Source organism: Zophobas morio, unplaced genomic scaffold (genome assembly GCF_036711695.1).
Source record: "Zophobas morio isolate AGI-343-1 ecotype UQ-CSIRO unplaced genomic scaffold, CSIRO_AGI_Zmor_V1 ptg000030l, whole genome shotgun sequence".
In the NCBI taxonomy this organism is placed as follows: domain Eukaryota; kingdom Metazoa; phylum Arthropoda; class Insecta; order Coleoptera; family Tenebrionidae; genus Zophobas; species Zophobas morio.
In genome coordinates, this window is record NW_026972135.1 from 11,981,287 (window position 1) to 12,005,622 (window position 24,336).

The 24,336-nt window shown below is 34.0% G+C and overlaps 1 protein-coding gene and 1 long non-coding RNA gene across 3 annotated transcripts in view; both read right to left on the reverse strand.

Moving 5' to 3' along the window:
- LOC135139023 (myb-like protein X) overlaps positions 1–23,352 on the reverse strand; it is a 40,976-nt gene extending 17,624 nt beyond the window's left edge. The window contains exon 1 of one of the 2 annotated variants that reach the window (XM_064069089.1): positions 23,064–23,352. The gene's annotated coding sequence lies outside the window, so the exon portion shown is untranslated. The other variant, XM_064069091.1, reaches the window with a different exon arrangement.
- Positions 17,706–18,203, reverse strand: LOC135138839 (uncharacterized). Its single transcript, XR_010282067.1, has 2 exons — positions 17,988–18,203; positions 17,706–17,939 (listed from the first exon to the last, which is right to left on the reverse strand). It is a non-coding gene; the product is annotated as an uncharacterized LOC135138839 (long non-coding RNA).
- Positions 23,353–24,336: the final 984 nt, after the last annotated feature.

Below are 24,336 nucleotides of genomic sequence, written 5' to 3' on the forward strand. Positions count from 1 at the left end.
TTAACAACTGTGACACATGTAACCTTAGCTATGGCACTTTTGCCTACATTAGGTTTACTATTTAAGCTATCATTAAACTTAGTCCATGGCCTACTAAATCAAAAATAATTTACATGGGTGCCCATTTCTGAAGAAGTACGTTAATTTTAAAACCTCGCTTTTACTCCTTTATTCAAAAGTTGGCGTTTTATGCTACTGTTATTTAAGTAGTAACGCTGAAAAGGCATTTCTTACCTTACACGATAAGACAGTAATTGCTTTGCCGCACAGTAGTAAGCTGATGAAATTACCACCAGGATCTATCAGTACCAACTCAAGTTTCGGTCTATTTTTATACTGTGGACTTAAAATTTATGGTACTTTGCTATAATTACTACCTAATTTTGAAATTGTACTAAGCACCCACTTGTGTATTCGAAGTTTCATAATTATAGTACTCCAGTACCCATTCCAAGGTTAAGTAAAGCGCATGCGCACTGAATTGCGAATAAGGTTGTTTGACTTGATTAAAAAAAAACGAGGTAACTACAATCAATAAATTTGTTTTTAAAATTATTAGACACATAGGTATCGATAAGTGACCTTAGCAGGCCGTGTTCTTTTTTCGTTTTGTTGGCTACCATGATCGACTGACTTCTTTAACGTCATAATATCTTTCACGCATGTTATATACTTTACCACTTTTAGATATCTAGCAGAAAAATCGTGGTTTCCTTTTATAATTAAGTAAGTGAAATTTTTACTGCACACAAATTTTTAGTTGTGTGTCTTCCATTAATGACTAGTTATTACATTCGCCTTTCAGTTAAAACGAGTTTTATTTCAGTATTCTGCATTTTCTGTTCGAGGACTTTAATTTGCTTCTTACTTGATCATGTCTGGATTTTCTTTAGTGAGAAGTTCATTCGTTGTATCTAAAATCTTGGTAAATGAGGTCCTCCAAATGATATGAATAGAAAAACCTTTTTTGAAGTAGGTATTTATTTTTTTATTGACTTCTTTAATATTTGATATCTAGTAGGCCATACATTTTGTTTGCTTGTAGATTGGTACTACTGACAGACTGTCAAGCTCAATTTGAAATTTGACGTTTGATGTCAAAGTCATTGGTTCATTAAATTTTTTAACTTTTCTTATAGTGATTGGTCGGGTTTATCATAATAACTCCTAAAAAAATTATTAGGATGACTTGCAATAAATTGGATATCTAAAGAAAGCTTTCTTAGAGATAAGTTCGAAAATCTGTGAATTATTTTCATTTTATTATATCTTTTGGCAATTTTTTGTAAAATGTAATGCTGATACAGCGACGACCTTTCCCCGATAAACTAATCTCGTTGAGGTAGCATATAATTTCCTCATGTCTAGAATCATCGCCAAGTATAAATAAAATTGAATTACTTGCTCTAAATTTACTTCTAGACGTTTACGTTTTAACAATGTTATTATTTACTGTTATTTTTATCTCTAACGTGTCTATCTAGGATCCATTTGTTTTAATAAACCACACTGTTGATAAAAAAAAAATAGAAACGTTTAAACTTTTGGGGACTTTGTCTTAGTTGGTACGACAAATGTCAAATTAAATTCTAATTAAAAAAATATGTCGTTTTTTTGACAGTGACATTTGTAATAATTACCAATCTTGTAAACATAAATTGCACCAGGTCTATTAGAAAACTCAATTAAGCTATTCGAGCACTCAGTGTGGTTTAACAGCTCAATTATAACGCGAAGCAGGAAAAATCTATTGTGTATACTTAGGTTATTGGTGTACTTTGTTTTTGTTAAGTTGTGTTATTTAAATTAGTGTTTTAGACCAATTTTAATAAAACGTATATATAGAAACGAAGTTATTTAATCCCTTTTGTTCAACTTCGGATAAAGTATTATCGCATTCCATTTGATCTAAACATGGTAGGTAATGTATAAATAAGAGGCGCGGAAACTGATAAATTGCCATCGTGTAGTTATAGCGTTTACATTAAGATATACAAATTTTGTTTATTTTCTTCCCAAAACCACGATAACAAAAAATAACAGACGCCGATATAACCTTAAAAAATATAATATTGGTGGTGTTCAATTTTTATCCACTTAACCTAAATCAGCGCCATCTCTGAAAAATCTCGATTAACTAAATACACATGTCTAAATTAGCATAATCCACATAAATCTTTGGTTTATAATTGTTTAGTGTGTTATAGACTACTCAACTCCCTTCCATTTTTTTTAAAAACACACAGTTCGACCTCACTATGTACATACTTCCATCATTAACAACAACTTGCACAATACATGCTCAATTTAACTGCATTTATCTTCCAATGTTAAACATGTACATCGGCGTGGAATTATCATGAACTCCTTATCATGTTATGTCTCGAGAAAAACCATTTAAATAAATTCGTGATGACTCAATCGATCCGAGTTTTCAAAAATTCGCTTTTTTGTTTTATCGTCCGAAAAGAATTACCATCCTGCACAAACCCATATCTGCCTAAAAGTACATAAATGGCACGAAAACACAAATAAGTGCTTTTATCGCGACCAAATGAAGGCCAGCAGTAATGATTACCTGCCGACAAAAAATAATATATATAAATATGGAAGCGCCTATTTTGTTTATGGGTTATGTAGAATCGACATAATTCGATTATAATAACAGGCCGGATGTGCGAGAGTGTAAAAACAGGAAATGATTTCTCTCCGAGTCGAAGCTCACCCGATTTGGGTTCGATTGAGTTGCCGTGGTGGCCCGTGAAAACTAATTAATACTAAACATTTATTTGAACAGTCAAAATTTACCGATAGTGTTGGTGGTAAATTGTTATTATAGGTTTTTAATTGGTCGTAAAAATGTAATGCTTGGCGTTATGAGGTATTGACGAGTGGAGGAAGTAACGACCGATTGATTGTGAGATTGAGAAAAGTTTTACCGATTTATGACAATTCCATATCACATAATGACGGAAAGGTGGTTTTATTTTTGTTTTAGTGTCTTTTTCACCTATGATTCACGCAATGATACGGCGCAAAGGTTTTTATTTGAGTTTGTCACTCTGGCATAATTTAAACATTTTAAAATTTCAAATTTTCGTGCTAAATAAAACCATCAGCGATAAAGCAACGACGTAAAAGGCCAGGTTTTATTTTCGCGTTTACATGTTTATAACATTGCAAAAGCCAGTTTGTGTTTTAATTGACTTTGTGTTTACATATCTGACTAATTATGGTTTTATAATAAGAGACGCTTCATTGGTACCTATATGTAATCAATTTTTACTTACTTCAGCTTACTTAGTAGCCGAAGCTAGGAAATCCGAGCTTGTTATCGAACCAATTTCGATTAAAAAATACAACAGAGGTTTCATCGCCTTGACATACCGCTTTCTTAATCAAACTTTTCTCTCATAAATGCAATTATTTCGAATTAGTTAAACGTGTTTGTGTCTCCTAATTAATCAGATTAATTTTCATAAATTGGTTCACGAGTCGACGTATCGTATTAATTTTGCGTAGCATTTAGTATAGGTATATTTTAGCTGATGTTTTTTTTCTCCAGAAAGTGAAAACATGTTGAACTTGTCACTTCTTTAATACAATTTACATCTCATTATGAAAACCTGCCTAATTACATTGATTAATACATTTTATTGATCAAGGTTCCCAATTAAAAATGAAAATGATGTAAGTGTCTGGGTTAATTTTTTACCTGTTTTGTATTTTTGTGTTACTTAAACTCGTAGAACTAGATCTTCCGGTTATTTAGTAAGCATCGTCTACGGAGATTTTTATTATGTGTCGTGATATATTTTAATTTGGTTTAATGGGACTTCCAACGTTTTTTGTGAATTTTTTGTTTAAATAATAAAAAAGTGATCAAGATATTTTTTTGGTAAAGTAAAACTATGCTGAATTTTGTTTAGTTAGTTGTATCAGTGTTACTACGGACCGTAACTATTTGGTCAGCTCAAGCCAGATCAGATCAGGTTGAGTCAGGTTAGGTCAGACAAAATTTCGCTGCCCGCATCTCCATAAGAAATCTTAACGACGATAATGAAACTATTAAGTTTATAGTGGAAAAAATCGCCTGCCAATTTTCTAATTTTGTTTTGTTTTCAACACATATTTTATATTACAAAATTTTATCAAGATTTTAGCAAGGATACGTATTTGTTTATAATACTTATGATATCCTTAAAACATTTGTAAGATTTCAGAGTTGAGTTCTGAAGTTAAATTGTAAAATGTTGTTTTATATTTTTAAAAAATCCCTGTATGTCTAATCAAAACGGATTCATAAACTACGAGTGTAAGAGGAGTAGTGGTATTTTACAAAATTTAAGTAACATTTACTATGCAAAATTTCGAGGTGATACCATTACATTATTGGTGGGGATTATTAAACAAATTCTGGTTAGCGTTTTACCATCTATATGACAGTCATAAAATTTGATAACAATCAGTTCAGTAGTTTCAGAGATTATTTATCTAATAAAAATCGATACAGACGACAGACACGCAGATGGCAACGTGAGACCAATTTTTTCATATATAGGGGGTCATAAGATATCCAGAAAACATTAAAATAGCCATTCGCTGGACGGAAGTATTCTAAAAAGTGGGTAACTGTAACCGATGTGTTTATTATAGAACATCAACTAATTTCGTTTCTGCAACTCCCCCGGAAATTTAATGACGTCATCCCAAAACAATGTTTCAGGGCATGGAATCTTCGATACATTACACTCTATCTCAATTCCAACAAATAAAGTCGAACATATGTCTGCTATGGTTTCTAAAGTTTTGAAAACTGAAAACTGTGGTGAAAACCGCGTTCCAAAATTTCCATAAATAACTGAAATATTGATTTTTTAAATACGCGATGCAAAAATTTAAACAAAATTTAACAATATTTGATAATAAACTGTTTAAAAATGAAACTGCCGTCGCATGTTACATAGTGAAAGTTGTGGACAAGTTATATTAAAAATTTCATAACAATAAGTGTGTGAATAATGCAGTTATTAAAAATACGCCTCGGAATGGGATATCTCCATTTTTTCCGTACAAGTCAATATTCCTTTATTGCTATCACTTTATGTCCGAAACTACTGGACTGATTGTTGTCAAATTGTATACATATTTTAGGAATATCGTGTAAATAGTAACACGCTAACCAAACTTTTTCTGATTATCCCCACCAACACTGTGATGACGTCATCTCAAAATTTTGCATGATAAAGGTTATTTCAATTTTATAAAATAATATATTCCTGCACTTATGGTTTATGAATGAATCCGAATTAGTTTTTAAAAATTTTACGATAACACATTAGGAAGGTAATAGAAGATATTTTTTAACTATTCTGTATAATAATATGAGACCAATTGTTTTCTTTATGGTGTATGTGATGATTTTTCTCACAAAGAAATACATTTTAACAGATTATTTGATATTATTTATATAGTATTGTAGTGTTCACAACTGAAATAAACACCGTCCAATTTTGCTTCACCAGTTTCTTGATAATACTTTTATAATGGGGGTTCTGGCTCATTCTTAGGGAAAATTAAAGTGGAAAATCGCACAAATTTCAGAACTTTCGTAACATTTTGAGGTTCACATGTAGAGAAATAAGGATTATGCAGTTAAGGTTCGCCCCTCTGACTCATGACAAGTAGAAAAAAATCATCACAATTGAAACAGGGTGGGTGGGCGGGGTTTATTTTTGCCTCTGTTTTTCTAAATATACGCAGTCCTCTTTTCACAAGAAGAAACTTAAAACTGTATTCTTCCTATTGTATTATGGTAAATTTTTGTAAGGAAATATGAATTTTGCAATTAAGCTCCGCCTTTCGATCTGACAACGAATGAAAAATTTATAACAACTGAGATCGGTGCGGATATAGCTAGGACTTAATCTTTGGCTTTCTTTTTTACATAACACATATAGTTTTCCTTGAACAACGCAAAGACTTAAGTACTTGTTTCACATGGGGTGGGTGGGGCTTATTGTTGCCTCTGTTTTTCTTAATATACGCAGTCCTCTTGTCACAAAAAAAATTAAAACATGTTTAAAATGGTAAACTTTTGTAAGGAAATATGGATTTTGCAATTATGCTCGGCCCTTCGATTTGACAACGAATGAAAAATTTATCACAACTGAGATCGGTCCGGATATAGGTAAGACTTAATCTTTGGCTTTCTTTTTTACATAATACATATAGTTTTCTTTGAACAACGCAATGACTTAAGTACTTGTTTCACATGTGGAGAAATCAGGAGTTTCCAATTAAAATCCGCCCCCCCACTCACGACGAATTGAAAAAAATCATCACAATTGAGATAGGGTGGGTGGGCGGGGCTTATATGTTGCCTCTGTTTTTGTTAATATACGCAGTCCTCTTTTCACAAGAAGAAACTTAAAACTGTATTCTTTCTATTGTGTTATGGTAATTTTTTTTAAGGAAATATGGATTTTGCAATTAAGCTCCGCCGTTCGATCTGACAACGAATGAAAAATTTATAACAACTGAGATCGGTGCGGATATAGCTAGGACTTAATCTTTGGCTTTCTTTTTTACATAACATATATAGTTTTCTTTGAACAACGCAATGACTTAAGTACTTGTTTCACATGTGGAGAAATTAGGAGTTTTCAATTAAGGTCCCCCCCCTGACTCACGACGAATACAAAAAAAAATCATCACAATTGAGATAGGGTGGGTGGGCGGGGCTTATTTTTGCCCCTGTTTTTCTTAATATACGTAGTCCTCTTTTCACAAGAAAAAACTTAAAACATGTTTAAAATGGTAAATTTTTGTAAGGAAATATGGATTTGGCAATTATGCTCCGCCCTTCGATTTGACAACGAATGAAAAATTTATCACAACTGACATCGGTGTGGATATAGGTAGGACTTAATCTTTGGCTTTCTTTTTTACATAACACATACACTTTTCTTTGAACAACACAATGACTTAAGTACTTGTTTCACATGTAGAGAAATCAGGAATTTTCAATTAAGGTCCGCCCCCTGACTCACGACGAATAGAAAAAAAAATCATCACAATTGAGACAGGGTGGGTGGGCGGGGCTTTTATTTTGCCTCTGTTTTTATGAATATAGGCAGTCCTCTTTTCGCAAGAAGAAACTTAAAACATGTTTAAAATGGTAAATTTTTGTAAGGAAATACGGATTTTGTAATTATGCTCCGCCCCTCGGTCTGACAAGGAATGAAAAATAAATGTGAAACTTTATCACAACTGAGATCGGTGCGGATATAGCTAGGACTTAATCCTTGGCTTTCTTTTCCTCATAACACATACAGTTTTCTTTGAACAACGCAATGACTTAAGTACTTGTTTCACATGTAGAGAAATAAGGATTTTGCAATTAAGGTCCGCCCCCTGATTCACGACGAATAGAAAAGATATCATCACAATTGAGATAGGATGGGTGGGCGGGGCTTATATTTTGCCAACGGCACAACGGGTTTCTGAGATTCTTTCACATTCGTTGAAAAAAAGACACAAGTAGTCCATGGGATTATCTCACATTTTTTTTTAAATACATAAGGGTCTCCTACTAATCATCCCCACCAAAAATTTGATGACGTCATTTCAAAGAACTCTATGTTTATTTGATTTAACTGTTATACAATACAACTTTTTGCTGTGTATAATTTTTAGAGGTTATCACAAAAAATAAAATTTTTACATTTTTTTAGATCAATTTTTTATTAACCAACTCCCACTTGCAGCTGCTGCATTTTTATGTCTTTTTGAAAAAAAAACGCTTGTACACGTCACAATTTTTTTAACACAGATTACATCTAATAAAGAAATTAAAATTGTAAATTTAATTACTGCAAAAGCCCTTTTTCGTATTTCGTCCAGTTGTTCGTGCTTCCAAGTTAGCATAACCTCACTTTTTTTGACATACCGTTTCGATGTAAATGCTGGCACACGTTTTAGTGGCAAAAGACGATCAACAAGGAACTGTAGCTTTTTTTTACGCTCGTTACTATATAATTATTACGTATTTATATTACAGACATGCGTCACTTTGGAATGCATAAGAATTAAAACTGAGTTTAAAAAAAATAGAGACGACAAAAAATTGCAAAAAATCGTTTAACGTTAGTGTTTGTTAATTTTTTAAACACGTATTTACATATGTGCTTACACAATAATGAGCTAGTTGTGAATTTTGTTTGTTATAAGAGCCGGAAGTACTAAAATTCAAGCAGAAACCTAGGTTAGCAATATACTATTACCAAATAGGACCAGGTCTTGTTCCACTATTTGCTATCATTTAACAATTTAATGTACAGTGACACCAAAGACCGTTGGGCCGACACATTTGTCACTACTACAAAGTTATGTGACATTTATTGGTGTTTTTATCAGTTTTAACCGAAATTAATAAAAAAACAGTGCTGTTAGTTTGTCCTTCGTAACAAACAGCGATATATTACAAACCACCCAAACATTATTACATCAAAAATATTGTGAACAAAGTGAACGATGTATAACAACAGAAGTGTTTTTTTATTCATTAATCTGTACAGGCACACTAAATATAATCATAATGAATTACGAAATAAAATAAAAAACCTGAAAACAAGTTTTTACACATTTTATAAACATAACTAACTAATTAGCATTTTTTAATCTTTTTATTAAAAATCATCGATGATTTTAAAAAATCAACAAAATATACAAAAAAATAAAACAAGATAAGCGATGGATTTCTTTATTTCATAATATCCAAAATCACAATTTAATTATTGTTAATTTTTAGTTTAAAATTAAAAAAAAAAACTCGAACCAAGCTCTTTGCATGTATAAATATAAATAGCTAATTAGATTTTAGTGGAATATTTCACCACTTTTTTGTTAATTTTTTGTAAAAGGTTGGCCTTCGATGGATAAAGGCATTTATACTTTTGAATACTATGCATGTTAATGCATGTCAAATGTTTTAATATTCGTAACTATATACATAAAATAACACAAATACGGTTGAGGTAAACCGTTGGCGTTCGTAAAAATATTGCTTGCAAGCGTTCACAAATGACGCTAATTGTTACGTGACCAGTAAGTAAACATAGTTAAATATGAAACTGCATATTCACGTTTTTACTTTTAAGTTCACTGGCATGAACGCATAACTAATATGGAAACCTCATAAAATAATTTTTTGCGTTGACGTCACCGAATTTGGAGCGGGGGATGGATAAGTTGGACGTTTTTAAAGCATCCGACAGCGACTCAAAACGTGAATTTTTTGTGCTTCTATAAACTGAATGCGTCAGATATGACAAAAACGGTGAAATTGGATCATAGACAAAAACAGAAACGAAGAAAAAAGAACAGGCAGAAAGAAAACAACGAAAATAACCGTAACTAACAATATTTATTTACGCTATAAATGGAATAAAAGCATTATTACGGTACAAGTAGGAAGACTCGTCACAACGAGGCGTTAGCCGATTTGTCTAATCACCCGAGTGCGATAGTGATGTTAACCCACACGTCACGCAGAAATCATCCGCGGATTTAATTTAAATATTGTTTGAAAACACGCTTTTCAAAAATGAGTTAAGTAATAGAACGCAAATTTCAAATAAATGACACTACTAAACCAAAATTACAAGTTTACTACCGAATCACATACATTTTAATCTCATTAAGATGATGTAACGCATTTAAAATTACCGGCGTAATGGATCTGATCAAGAGAACCTCATCACCTGAAAGGTAAAGGTAAGCAAAACACGGATGCAATCAGTATGTAAAAAAGTAATCACACTTCAAACTTACTTAAATAATGTTTGTGTTTTTCAGAATTTGTACAGGGTGATTTTACGTCAAGTTGGGTTTGGAAATGTCGCTGCATTTTTGATAAGAATTTGCCGCTCCCACGGGGTAGGTAGCAATTTATCATTCAAACTGAATTATTGGTTGCCTACCAATCAGGCAACAAAAACGAAAAACTCACAATAAGGCTGCAACCCAGTGAAGTTGCGCCGGAATTATTTTGTACATAATCTCTGTAACACTCAGTCGTGTAAATTCGAGTTATTAAGAAATAAGTTGTTGAGTTTTCCCCACGCCGATTTTATTCACCGTTCAACGGAAGACTATTATTATAATTATTTATAAATAGGAAGACAAAATGGCCACAACGTTATGGTCATACATGTATTGACAAAAAATGTTGCTCATACAGCGCCAAAAAAAAAACCGCGTGGAACAAACACTGTAAACGGAAACATAAAGAAGACTAGCTGATGGACTAACGATATAAATATAGTGCTAAAACGAAATATAACAATGGAATTTAAATTAGTTTGATTTAAACAAACCAATATAGCAATACCAACCGCAGTGCGCATTTTGGTACGAAAACACACTCTGTTGATTTGTTGATATTTGGTCTGGCGTGGAGTGTCAGTTCGCAGTTGCTCCGACGATAGAAAACGGAAGGTAGGTGTTTCTTGTGAGTTTTACCATTGGAAAAAGTTCTAATTAACATTTCAGAACGAAAACGTTCCGAGACGTCTATGAGTCAGACTAACGAATTATGCGACAAAAGAAGATTTAAACAATAAAAAAATTGGTGGAAAGTTGTTTCGACAGAACTTCTCTCGCTCCTGAACTACAATGAAACATCCAGCATTTTCAAAAAATCATAAAATTTGATTTTGCGGATTTTATATTTTTTATGAGAACCCCTATAAGAAATAAACATATCTAAATATTTAAATGCTAAAGTAAGTGTAAAGAAGCATGCTACACCTATGTTTCAAATGAGCTTTTACTTTAGAAAATCCAAAAAAACCCACTTATTTCAACTTAGGTTGGTGCAGAAATACTAATAATAACGTATTATAAGTATCCCCCCCCCCCCAAATTTGGGAAAAATGGAATGAGCAGTCCTGGATTTAATTAATAAAATAAATTAATCTATTCATCCAAATTTAAAAAATGTGAATGCAATGATAAATCACAAATATAGACTCATCAAAATTTAGATATATTTTGATAAAAAATTTACCATGCCTGCAATAACTTCAAAACGTCTGCATGATGTCAAAGCAATCGCTTTTCCAGTTCTTGATGTAATCAATAAAATAAATTTACTCAGTCATTAATTTTTTTCAGACACTCTGTATAACCAATCTAAAAAATATTAATGCAGTGATAAATCACAAGTATAGACTCATCATAGTTTGCAGACTTTAGATAAGATTTATTCTGCAAAATTTTGGGGTCACTCAATTTTTTAGGGGGGATGAGCAAATACATTTTGATCAAAAATTTGCCATGCTTATGATAACTTTAAAATTTCAAAGCATTCGGTTTTGTAGTTCCTGATTAAATCAATAAAATAAATTCAAGCAATCATTAATTTTTTTGAGTCAATCTGTATACGCAAATCCAAAAAATATTAATGGAATGATAAATCATAAGTACCGATTCATCATACACATTTTAGATAGAACTCATTTACATGATATTTCTAATATAAATACAAAATTTGACAAAAATCGGCCTAGTAATTTCGGAGATTATCTGTCTAATAAAAATTCGTGACGGCAGACAGACAGACAGACAGACAGACGGATGGACGGACGGACGGACAGACAAACAGACAGACAGATGGAGAAGGGAGACCTATTTCTTCGTACTTTTGGGGTCATGAAAGGTTGAGAAAACGTAAAACTAGAGAGTCGACCGACGGACTCGATTACAATACTTCCTTCGCTTACACTCGGGAAGTAAAAAATAACACTGGAATGTAAATTAGTTAATTTAAAAATTGGTCTTATGTTATTAGACAGAATTTCCCCCGTTCTTGAAACAGTGTGTTTAAAACAACAGTATAGCAATACCAATCAGTGTAAGCAATGTAAGAAAGGATCTTAGACTTGTAAATCACCCATTCTCCGCCACTGCCTTTAATTCGAACACATTATGTTACGAAAACATAACTCGCAGTTGCACTGACGATAGAAAACAGAAATTTGATTAACAATTGCTCCAAAAATATAAATGTATTTATAAAATGCAAGGTATGCCTGTGTTTCTTGTGAGTTTGACCATGGAAAAAAGCTTACGTATTATCCGACTTAAGAAGATTTACACAATAAAAATTATAATAATAATAAACAGCAACAAGGCGGATTCATAAGGCACAAGTACAGGTGTATATTATTTTATACAATCAAACAAACAAGAAAAGATAGGGGTGAAGAAGGTATAAATAAGTATACAAAAATTAAGAGCGACAGAATGGGAGGAAAAAAGTGCATTTATGAAAGAATACCAGAAAGAAGACTAATGGAGAAGAAATTAAATGAGATACAAAGAAGTAGAAGACCATTCACACTGAGACAAATAACTGAAAAATGCTCGGATATAAGGAGTATAATATCTATATACATATGAGATATGCCACACTTAAATTGATTGATAATAATTGATGAATAAACTTGGAAAAGATTAAGAACTTAAAACTTAAAAGAATTTCAAAACCATCAAAGGAGTTGTGCAGGGTGAAGCTCTGAATCCTTTAATATTTGAACTTGAAGAATAAACCATCAAATGGGTGATACAATTGTAGGTATAGCGCGATTATATACAGAATTACAAAACACATTTGTAGGTAAGAAAAAATTAACAAAAACAAAAATTTCTGTGTAGACAATAAAGATAAAATATCTGATAATTACGCGACCCACCTTTAGATAAACTTAAAATGAAAAAATAAGAGACAAGTGAGAGACAAAAAATACTTGGATAAAAATAGAAGCATATCAGATAGCTTGGTTTAGATCAAAACATCGTAGTTTATGAATCCGCCTGATTTTAATCATAATGACTCTACAAACATTTTTTGTGCTACATTTTCCACGTGTTTCACATATCCGATATCTCGTTCGTACTTCCTCAGGTAACCCTAACCATGGTAGAAGGAGACATGGTATAGGCATACGCATCGGGTGTGACGTCAAGTGGGGTGAAATTAGCGCGAAATTTAAAATACAATTCGTTATCCGACAACTAATTGACGTATTGGACAGAGCAATGACAACTCAAGCTGAAATTCCCTAGACTTCCCTAGCGAAGCTCACAAGAATCACAAGGTCGTTGATGCCACCTAACGTCACAAATGGATGCGCAGACCATTTTTAAATTGGTACATCGGATGCCTATACCATGTCTCCTTGTACCATGACCCTAACTTTGTTAAAAAGGCGCCAAATTTGAAAATTTTAAACTTCGCGTTCGTCACATGCCAAAATCCACTATTTTTGTATACTAAAAAGTTACATTAGGTATGTATGGTTAATTTCTGAGGCAAAATAATTTTATAACTCTGTTTATCCACCTCAAATAAATTCATCAAAGCGAACATCAAATACGGCCCTGTTTAGGGTCTGACGAAGAACTGAGTAACTTTCAGGTGGAAAAATTTTATCACCCTACAAAAACCGTGTGGTAATATGAATATAAATAAAGTTCAAAACAACTGCTAGTGGACGAAGACGTAATGAAGAAATCGAACGCCAAAAAAACACTATATTGATATAATCGAATTGTTGAAAAACAAGCGGTTCATGTAATTTTTAAGAGTAATGGAAATATAGTGTGCACTTTGTTATTAATAATTAAATTATTTAGTAGTTAGAATTACGTGAAAATCGATACTCTACATTCAAAACAGCAGTGCGTGTATGAAAACATCATTAACAGTTCGGGTGCTAGAAAAATACAGACAACAATAAACACCAAACTAAATTAAACCCAGTTCCAAAAAAAAAAACAAAGAAAATACACAAGGAATAATTAAATAAAGAGCACAACCCAATTCGTTCATTTAATTCATTTAATTCCACAGTTCAGCATTAAAAAGCTCCACTCGAACATTTTTTCGTGTAAATAAAGGAGCACTCCAGTTAGTGCCGTCCCTCAAGGGCGTGTCACCCCAGCCCCCGACCAGCACCCCCTTAAACAATCAATTACCACTAAAAATACGATTAGACAAAAACTACATAAACAATAACAAACAAGTCCGACAAAAGCAACAACGGAATCGTCGAAATTACAACAATTGACCAAACAGTGGGAGGGTGGGTGGGGGCGTGGTCCATCGATCCAGAAATATAATAATACCTTTTAAAATGCATGTAACGTCCGTGAAATTGACGGCCAAAGTCGGCATTTACTGGAAAAGTTTAGTAAAAATTGGAAAAAGGGGCGACACCTGCTTGATTATATCGATTCCGTCTGGGGTATTATGTTTAATTATTATCGAAAGGGCGGTTGATGAACGAGAGGGGAGGATATTATTTATTATTCACCACTAGCATCACAAATTCTACTAATTAATTGAAGATGTTTCGGCGCACAAAGGCGGCTTTTCCCTTTTCCGCCGCCATATACAGGGTGAGCTAGGGAAGAACGTGCTCCGGCTGGGAAATAATTAACGCTCGGGAAATGTGGACTTGTGTATTTTCATCATTTATGAATTAGTATTGAGGGAATCAATCACAGCTGGGATTGATTTGTGAAAACAGCGGGGTGTTTAAATTTATATTCGGGACGTTATGTAATCGATAGTGGCTGTGAAATTTTATGCTGCAGGAATTATTTAAAATTAGTTCGAAGTTTTATTGCCACACATTAAAAAACTCATTCGAACAAAGCGAATGGGTTTATTAATAAGTGTGAATATAAAAAGGCGACGGAATTTTAATTCAACTATTAATAGAGGTTGTGATTACAGGTATTACCTCATAACATAACCTTACTTTTATGATTTTTATTTAATAACTTTTTAATATGACATGATCGAAGTTAAACGTCATCGTTGTTTTAGAGAAGATGATCAAACTTCTGCTTTACAATTTTCTACGATCTGTGAAACGTCAAAAAAGCGAAATTAATTAAGGTAAGCACTGTAATAGAACCATTTTAACGAATCTCCATTTCCATATTTTTTTGACGTTTCACAACACATAGAATACGGAAATACAAACATCTTCTGAACATGAATTACATCTGCAGTTCTGGGCAATTTAATTTTAAGCGAAAGTTTTCAAATTGGCACGAAAGTCTGCCAACAGATGGATCAAAATTCCCTAGACTTAAGTTTGATCTCGAAAAATATGGCCGATAATGTTGGCGGAATTTTACAGTAAGGAACTAACATTAATTTAAGAAATTCTATTAAGAAATTAGATTAATTAATTAAAAAATATATGTTCAGATGTTTTTGTCAATTTTAGAGCTACAACGTCAGAGAGTTGAAATATGATCAGATTAGGTCACGTCAGGTCAAGTCAGGTCAGGTCAAAAGGCATCTAACCGGTCATGAGCTTGTCATCGGCCCAGTATATTAATACATAATACATTTAATTCTACGGAAAGTGAACATCATGTCAAAAAATTATCAAGAAAAGTTCCAAAGAAATCGTGGAAAAATTTACTTATTTTCCAGCGATTATTTTAATAATTATAAACAGGTATCTAACAAACATTAAAAGTTAATCCTCCTCATAATCCTCATGTTGGAAAACTATTTACATCGAAGAAAGCTTTTTATACAACAGGATTCTAAGTACGTCATCCATATTTTTATAAAGTAACATACTCGTACACTTGTGGTTTATGAATCCGGCTTGATTTGTTTTATCCTATATATTCAGACTTTCGAAAAAAAATCCAAATTGTATCATTACATTTTATGCACTCCGACCGTGCCGTAAAAAAAACATTTTTTTACACTATAACAGCAATTATCTTTTTTTATTATTATTAGTATAGTACCTGTCGGATTTGACCTACGTGTCCTTGATGTATCCTTGCGTTTTATCGATGCATTCATACTTGTGGAGCAATTGTTTGAACATTCACCCGATTTCTTCAGGCTCCGCGCCAGACCAAAAATAAACATACTTTATTAAGATAACAAATATGTAAACAAAAATTTTTGATATGTAGAGATGCAACTTTCTACGTTTTCCCGCGAATTTTAATTTCAAAATACTTAGAAAAGTAACAACAAAGGGACAGAAGTTTCCTCATCATTTCAAAAAATCGCACCAAATCAGTAACGTGAATGAGTATAGTAGTCTAAATAAAATTGATGTTATGTTATTAGACAGAAATATAACACCAATAAGAAAAAAATCATCATAATACTTTAGTTATCCATGCTCCGCCACTGCCTCTGATTCGAACTCATGATCTTAGTAGGAATTAAAACTCTTGACTACTTTATTTTTGGTCCAGCAGGGACTGAAGAACATTCTTATCTTAACAAGTACTAGGCCCGCCCACCCACCCCTATATTCTCAGAGGATATGTCATTTGCCAAAATAAGACATGTTAGCAAGTACTAGCCCCGCCCACCCGCCCGTTATTATCTCAGAGGGTGGTGCTTGCTAAGATAAGTCTTATTTAGGCAAATGACACATCCTCTGAAGAAATAGGGGTGGGCGGGCGGGGCTAGTACTTGTTCAGATAACACTGATTTTGGCGAACGACATACCCTCTGAGAAAATAAAGGGCGGGTGGGCGGTGCTAGTACTTACTACGGCTGATTTTGCTCCTATTAAACTTATTAAATTTGGAAGTTGTTAAATTAATAAAATAAAAACGAGTTTAATTCCTAAATCTGAATGGATGTTTGGATTTAGTCGTTAATTTTTTTGAGTTACCCGAACAGACGGACGGACAGACAGACGGAAACGGGAGACCTATTTCTTCGTACTGTAGGGGTCATGAAAGATCGAGAAAACGTAAAAGTAGAGTCGCTTACGCTCGGAAAATAAAAATAGTTTCGGAGATTATCTATCTAATAAAAATCGACACAAACGACAGACGGACGGAAACGGAAGACCTATTTTTCCATACTCTAGAGAAAACGTGAATCCATTCGTTGGATGGATTCTATTACAATCTGAACCACAACAAGGAAACCTGACGTGACTGGATTTTTTCTACTTCACGCAAGCAGTAAAACTTCAAGAAAATTTTTGCCGTTCCTGTAATGGTTGTCAAAGAAAAAATGGACACGTGGACACCCCGAGATACCGGCTACGTGAAACACATGACAAATATTGCACACACACTTTGGTAAAGTAATGGGATAAAACTCAAGTCGGATTCATAAACAACAAGTACAGGAGTTTATCATTTTATAAAATTTAAATAGCATTTATCAGCCAAAATTTTGAACTGATGTCAGCAGATCAGATAAATTTCGGTTTGGTGGATGAACAGACAGACGGACCATGAAAAATGAAAGAAAAAGAAATGCACACATACAGTCACGAATAATAATAAAACCAGTAATAAAACTTGACACTTTTGTGGAATCAGTTGCGATTCGTTCCGGATTAATCAACAAGCAAAAACAAAGTCAAATTTGAAACATTTTCCCACACAACATGCACTTAATTCAATTTAAATGAATGCATTTTATTAGTTACTTAAATCACGTTGACTTATAGTGTTATTAATGTCAAAATAACATGAGTTACTATCAGTTTTTTGCAATTTATTTTTTTCCAGACTACCTACCAGTCGCAATCGTGTATTTCGAATGAAAATTTTCTACAATGTGGTGGGTTCAATTATTAATTGAAACACGTGTTAATTGCAGTAATTCAGTTATGCAGTTATTGTTTAAAAACAAATGGACTTTATAAAACGCTGTAAAACACGTGGTAATAAAAGATGTTGAACATTGTTCGGGTCTGTATTAGTTTTAAGACCAGATGTGCTTATGACGTCATACGCATTTTGCAGGGGAATAAGAACGAATAATATAGCTTGATCCTAGATGGCGCTATAATTTTCTAGTGCAATGTTTCCCCGTCTTGTTTCTCTGTTCCAAGCGACAGTAATACCAACTACAAATAAATAGTAAGATACGTATTTACAAATAAATAATTATTCACCTTGATAGTTGTAGTTTTTGCCGCTAGGTGTCAAGGCGGCCATTTTGTCCAAATATTTCACGAAAAACTAACCAACGACGCATATAACCCAACGAAGGTGACATAAGTGTTAACGTTCAACTCGGTTATTTTGAAAACCCCATACTTGGAAAAACGCTTTACTGATCCTAGTAACGTCAAATGAATATACATTACATTTAAATGTGTATTGATGCATATTCACTCGAAATTTACATCAGAATAAACAAAATTTCAGACTAAGGACGGCAGTGACGTTTGACATGGTTTTTGTTTTGTATACATAATGATGAAAACAACCATAAAAATATATATCAAGATTCAAAACTGGAAACGTCGACTCATTTCGTATCAGGTTAGCACTCGTTATACTTTTTGTATTTATTGTATTTTCTGCTAAATTTAATCTATTTTACCAAAGTTAGCAAGTCCTTCGTGACGTCAGAGACCGGTGCATTCGTGAGTTTCGATTAACAGGTTCTATTGTCAAGATATAAGACAATATAGTTACGGTTTTAATGCAGTGACCCACACGTTTGATTTTTGATGCTTAATTGACCTTGCACATCGCAGTTTAACATTATCTGGCTACAATGCAACGTTTTTTTTTTTAAATCACTTGTGCTGTAAGTCTACTTTAAATTCAGTTTGACAGGAGAGACAGTGGTGAGATTTTTTAATTCTTAAATCAACACACGATGATACATCGACACAACATGACAGTTTACCAAAGCTGTCTTTTCATTATCACGCGGGTTGACTGCTTCCACGAAATGACTCATCCAATATCCAAAAAAAGAAAAACGGTCATTAGCGCCAAGGTCGGCCCATTTCATCACTTTTTCTTATCGATTAAACTTGACTACCGTTAATAATAAATAAAACAATAAAAAATAATAATAACTAAAGCTATTAACAATGGAAGAAAATAACGACGAAACATCGATAAGGATGAAATTAGACGCTTTAGGTAATTAAGGTTGGATTGTCGTTATTTGCCAAGACGACTTAAGGTGAATAATTTACGACGACATATGAAAGAGAATTACGTTTTACTAACTTTTTGGATTAACGCAACTGTATATATAATATATGGCCTTGTGGTATTTGCCCTTTTTAATCTTATCTTATCAGTACTTAAAAGATTACAGAAATACACAGTCGAATTGTTCGTGTTTTGTAAAAGCACGTCCAACGATACGCAAAATAAACACTGGTGAGTATATTCTGTAGAAACGGAAAACCTAAAATTCTTTTCAGATTTCAAAAATGATTGAAATCATTTGACAGGAAGAGACGCCACGTGTCATTTTATTTGTAAAAAGATAACTGCGTAGTAATGAGTGCTAGCAACGTAAGTAACGTAGCTAATGATAATCAGTTTGACTATACGCTAAATGAGGTACACTCAACAACCAAGTATTTTTCGTGGTAAACGATATCTTGCTTGTTACGCAACGCTGTAATCTAGAAGAGGCCGTCCATGTGACAGAATGGTATTTTATCGCCAAAATTTCGAGCTCCGGGCCTGTTTGTCTCTTCGAAATTGCATATACCGCTTACCCTAAAATTGAGCTGCACTACGACGTTCCGCCTTCCGAAAAAATTCGACTACTATAAGTAAAGTTATTCAGATAGAAATTTTTAATTTATTCACCAAGAAACGCCAAACAGAAATGGGAGTCCTATTTTTTCCTATTCTAGACTATGCTCGGGAAGTACAAACGCCAAATATCGACTTAATTTGCAACCACTTTTTTTGTTCATGTAACATACGCCCCTGCACTGTCACGTCAAGCTAGTATCAGACCACAAAATCGAATTCGCACACTATGCTTAGGCATCGACGTGAAACAAGTGATACATTCTTCTTGAGACATTTAGACATTCTGACGCACGTATTTTATCAAAACCATATCATTAAAATGACGGGTTATTAAAACAAGTATATTAATATTATTTTACTTTTTAACAACTACATGAATATATATTAGTTATTAATATCGACAGATCAAAGTCGATATGTTATAATTTTTGTAACGAGTTCTTGATAAACTTTGACCTTAATTAAACATATGCAGTTTAGTATACTATAAATGTAAAAAATACAGTCGGCGAATCAGGTATAATTATTAATAAAACCTATATAGTTTGTTATTTTAAGAGTGACACTTCAAAGTGGATTGTCAATTTGAAGTTTAAAAATGGAAAGACAGTGAGATGAAACATAACCTTAAATTATTTCACGACCAAGATTGCCATCTACCTAGTAAATTCAAAATGCTGCGTATAATTATTGTCATTGAAATAAGGGGCAGAGGTCACTAGACCTATCGTGCCCTGGTATATGCATATAATCACACATACAATCAACTTTAACGCATTCCCTGCTCAGAAAAAAATTGATACTGTTTGATCCGGCATCGCAGTTTCTACACACTATTAATATTCGCGCGCTTCTAGTGACCTTGATGTGGCACAAAATGGTGGGTGTTCTAAGGAACGTTTGCTAAAAACTGTTGACAATATTAGTTCGACTCGTCGCACTGTTGCACACTGCAAGGACCACGAAAATAAAGTGGAAGTAAAGTATTTTATTGGAGTATGGGTACAATTCAGGTTAATAAATCATATTTTAATTAGTTGTGTCAAGCATCACCCATCACTCATACACGTCAAATAGGAATCCAATTTTCACAAACATGCCTCCAATCAATGTGTTTTGTATGAAATGCACGCTACATTTAGTAATGACCTGTGCACTAAATTGAAAAAGTGATTGCATTTTGTTAAATTGTGTCTTTTGTGATTCATATTTGTATTGTATATTGAGACACGTGATTGTGCGTATGTGGAGTCACATAGGCTGCAGTAGCGCAACAAAAGTTTTTTTAGGTTTGCTGGTAAGTACTAGACGAAAATGTTTTCATGTGTTCATTCTGTCACGGTGACGTCATTTCACTATTGCAACTACAATCACCATTGTTAGGTTATGTTTTAATGCGTTTATAAAATTTAAACAAATTGTCCAGTGACCTTGCAACAGACAATAATTAAAGACGGTGTTATAACTTGTACAAACAAATAATAAGTCAACGTTTCGCTAACTCTAAAACCATACTTAGCACATTTAGATATGTATGAATAACGGTTTTGTGTGAATACAATTAAAAAATAATCATCCGTGCGACACAAAGATATTTACTTATAAAATTAACAGCGACGTTTTAAAAGTCCATTTCTTGGATAACCTTTTCGATGAAAATGCGAACTGGTCGCAACGACTTTCCAAGAAAACCCGCCCCCACATCTCAAATGCACAGTTATTTTTAGTTGAACTACCCTTTAAGATCGCCGCCAGCCCCAAAAGGGTCTATTAAAAATTTCCCTACTAAATAATAACCTTACAACTTAGCGTGACGCAAGCATTTACTCGAAAGTCCCCTCGCTTATAAATAAGGCATAGGAAGAGTGCACAAAGATTTGTTATTGCTATTAAAGGCATATAATTACGATTGACTTGACATAATAAGTTTGATTATCTCGCCACTACTTAATATTTTGCGTTGGTAATTTGCAATACGTAGTTTGTAATGTATGGAATTAAAATAATTTGCGAAGTTGCATTGACACTGACCGCAAAAATTAATTTCAAAGACGTAAGCTGTAACGCAGGTGAAATAACTCCGTAAACGCATATAGGTAACGTACAAACTTTTTTTTCAACCATCGAGAACCTACTTGACGTCGTTTTTGACTTCGTGTTGTAATGTAAAATGAATTTATTTTATTTGATTAAATAGCAAGCACAATTAAATGGGTTTGTTTTCAGCAAAAAAAAAGTAAATTTAAATTGTGCGCACGTCCTTTTTTTTGGCGGGTGATTAATTCGTCACCAACATTATTCGTGTTAGAATTTCTTTCTTCAGAGTTGTCGTAATGGAAAAAATTTTGCATGCTTATTTTATTTTAAATCAGTTATGTGCGGAAACTCTCTGATTTGCCTATAATTTGCAACGAAAACTGCAATAAAAAAAGTAACGCATGTTATAATACCGTTGAAACTGGGCAATTGAAGAATTAATGGTGTGTTTACAATTATTAGTTGCCATAAAGATCGGAACAAATAAGTAATTATGCGCATACATGTTTTGTTTTGCTGTAATTGGGAAATAATTGTGGATTCGTGCAAACGCACGTTTCCCAATACTATATACATAAATGATGTAATGTTTTTACGGCACTGTTCCATGTAAGCTTACCTTTAGCAGTTATAAATACATAATCATCAGCGTTGTTTGGTGTTTTTGCGAGAAAAACTGGAAAAGGGCGTCAAAAAAAGTGTGGGTAATAAAAGTTCCCTAAAGGCGCGTTTAGAGGGAGCAATTTTGATAATAGAGTCCGTCCACGCAAAAGTTGGTAAATTAGTGTGACATCGCCATTAAGTGGACATGACATGGTATTATCAGTTATCTAAAGAGCGCACACATTTTCTCAAGATAAAAGTGTATTTTCGTCGATAACAGTTAAATAAATAATCCCCAAACGAAGGCTATTTGTAGTGCACTTATAAACAATACGCAAACAATTGATAATTTCGAAAGCAAACACGCTAATCTCAAATAAATGGTCACACACCCGGGAACAGTCCCCCAGACGCATCACCAAGACAAAAAAACTTACGTTTTATCATTATCTAGTGTGCTGAAACGTCACCAGCCTTCTTTTCGGTGTGCCCCAAAAACGCTCGCACAATCGAGTAGGCACCGCACTCGCAGGTAACTAGATCATAATTGACCACGTTGTAAACAGAGCAACCGCTGTCGTTATCAGCCAATGGGGTGGACGCGTGCGAAACAATCGAAATTCGATCGAAAACGGCGGGAATTTTTCGAAAAGCGCCCGAAACAGCCACACGTTGCCGATTTTTTCCGCCCGTCGCATCGATCGCCGGGGAGGGGGAGGGCGGCGGCGCGTGTGCGAGTGACGTCGCGGCGGCGGCGTCGCCCGCTCAGGCCCTTCGGGGCCGGATCCGGCTCGAAGGGACACAAGACTTACCTAAAATTGGTTATCACTGATAACACGAACCGCCATTTTGAAGTTTGTGTTTACAACTAGCCAAACGCGATCGCAGTGACATTAGGCGACATGCGCGACCAATTGTCGTACGAAACAAATGACAATGCGACATGAACGTGGACGTGGACGGCGGAAGGACGCGCACCTACTACATGCTGAAGTTGAATAATCCCGCGTTTGGGGGGGTGATGGGACGGCCCCCACCACAGCGCGGGGGTCTGGGATGGCCCTTGGCCGAAGCAGTGGTGCCTACTTTGAAAAGTTGAGGAGTGCGGAAACGCGCGCCGGGATTAGTATTTGTGTCGAGATAAAAATGATTGTCACGTTTTAGGGGCATGGAGGGAAGGAGGAACTGAATAACAATACAGGACCGGAATAATTAGGTCTTAATAGGTGTTGATTTTAAATAGCGTTAAACGGGCGGCGCGAGATGTATGCAACCAGTAATACAACCGAAATTACAGAACCCTGTTACTATGGAGCTGGGGTTTTGCCGGCGTACTTAAACTTTATTATTTTATAGCATTATTTGGACAAAGCAAACACATTTCATCAATAAAAGTGTAAAACTGTAGTTTTTCGTAATATTTGAAGCTGAGGTTGCCAAAGTGAATCATCTGATGAGACAGATTCTATTATTTTATTTTCCAAATTTTCCACTTTGTTAATTTGAGTTTGGTTTAACTGTGCCCCATCAAGGTAATCCTGCACCCCTCTATGATAATGCGCAGCAGCTCTATCTTATTGGTACCGTAAACTTAGTCACATTCCAAATTAATATTTACGAATCGGAATGGTAAATTAGTTTAAATAAAATTTAAATAAGAATTATTATCTTATTAAACTCCACCATCATTTGAAAATTTTGATAACCCAAATATCCCGTCAAAATTACATAGCTAGACGAAATATTCAAAATGTGCCTTTGAACTGTAATCGTCAACAAAATGGAGCCCACAACTATGATTTGATAAATGGTGGGAGCGCAAGAAATTAAAGACAAAATTGAAAGGGGAATACCCTATATTCCCTGATAAATAAGCCCTCGAGCTACAAGGAGGTAACGGGAATGGAATTTAAGTTCCTCGTCATAGCTTATCACCCTTCCTTCCTCGATGATGCTACTCTATTAACAGGTATAACACGCACACATCTCATTTCTATGCCCAAAACACCTACCGCATACTATACTCTATACCCCGTCTTCGCAAAACAGCCAGTTATTAGGGTCCTCATGATATTCACAATTAAA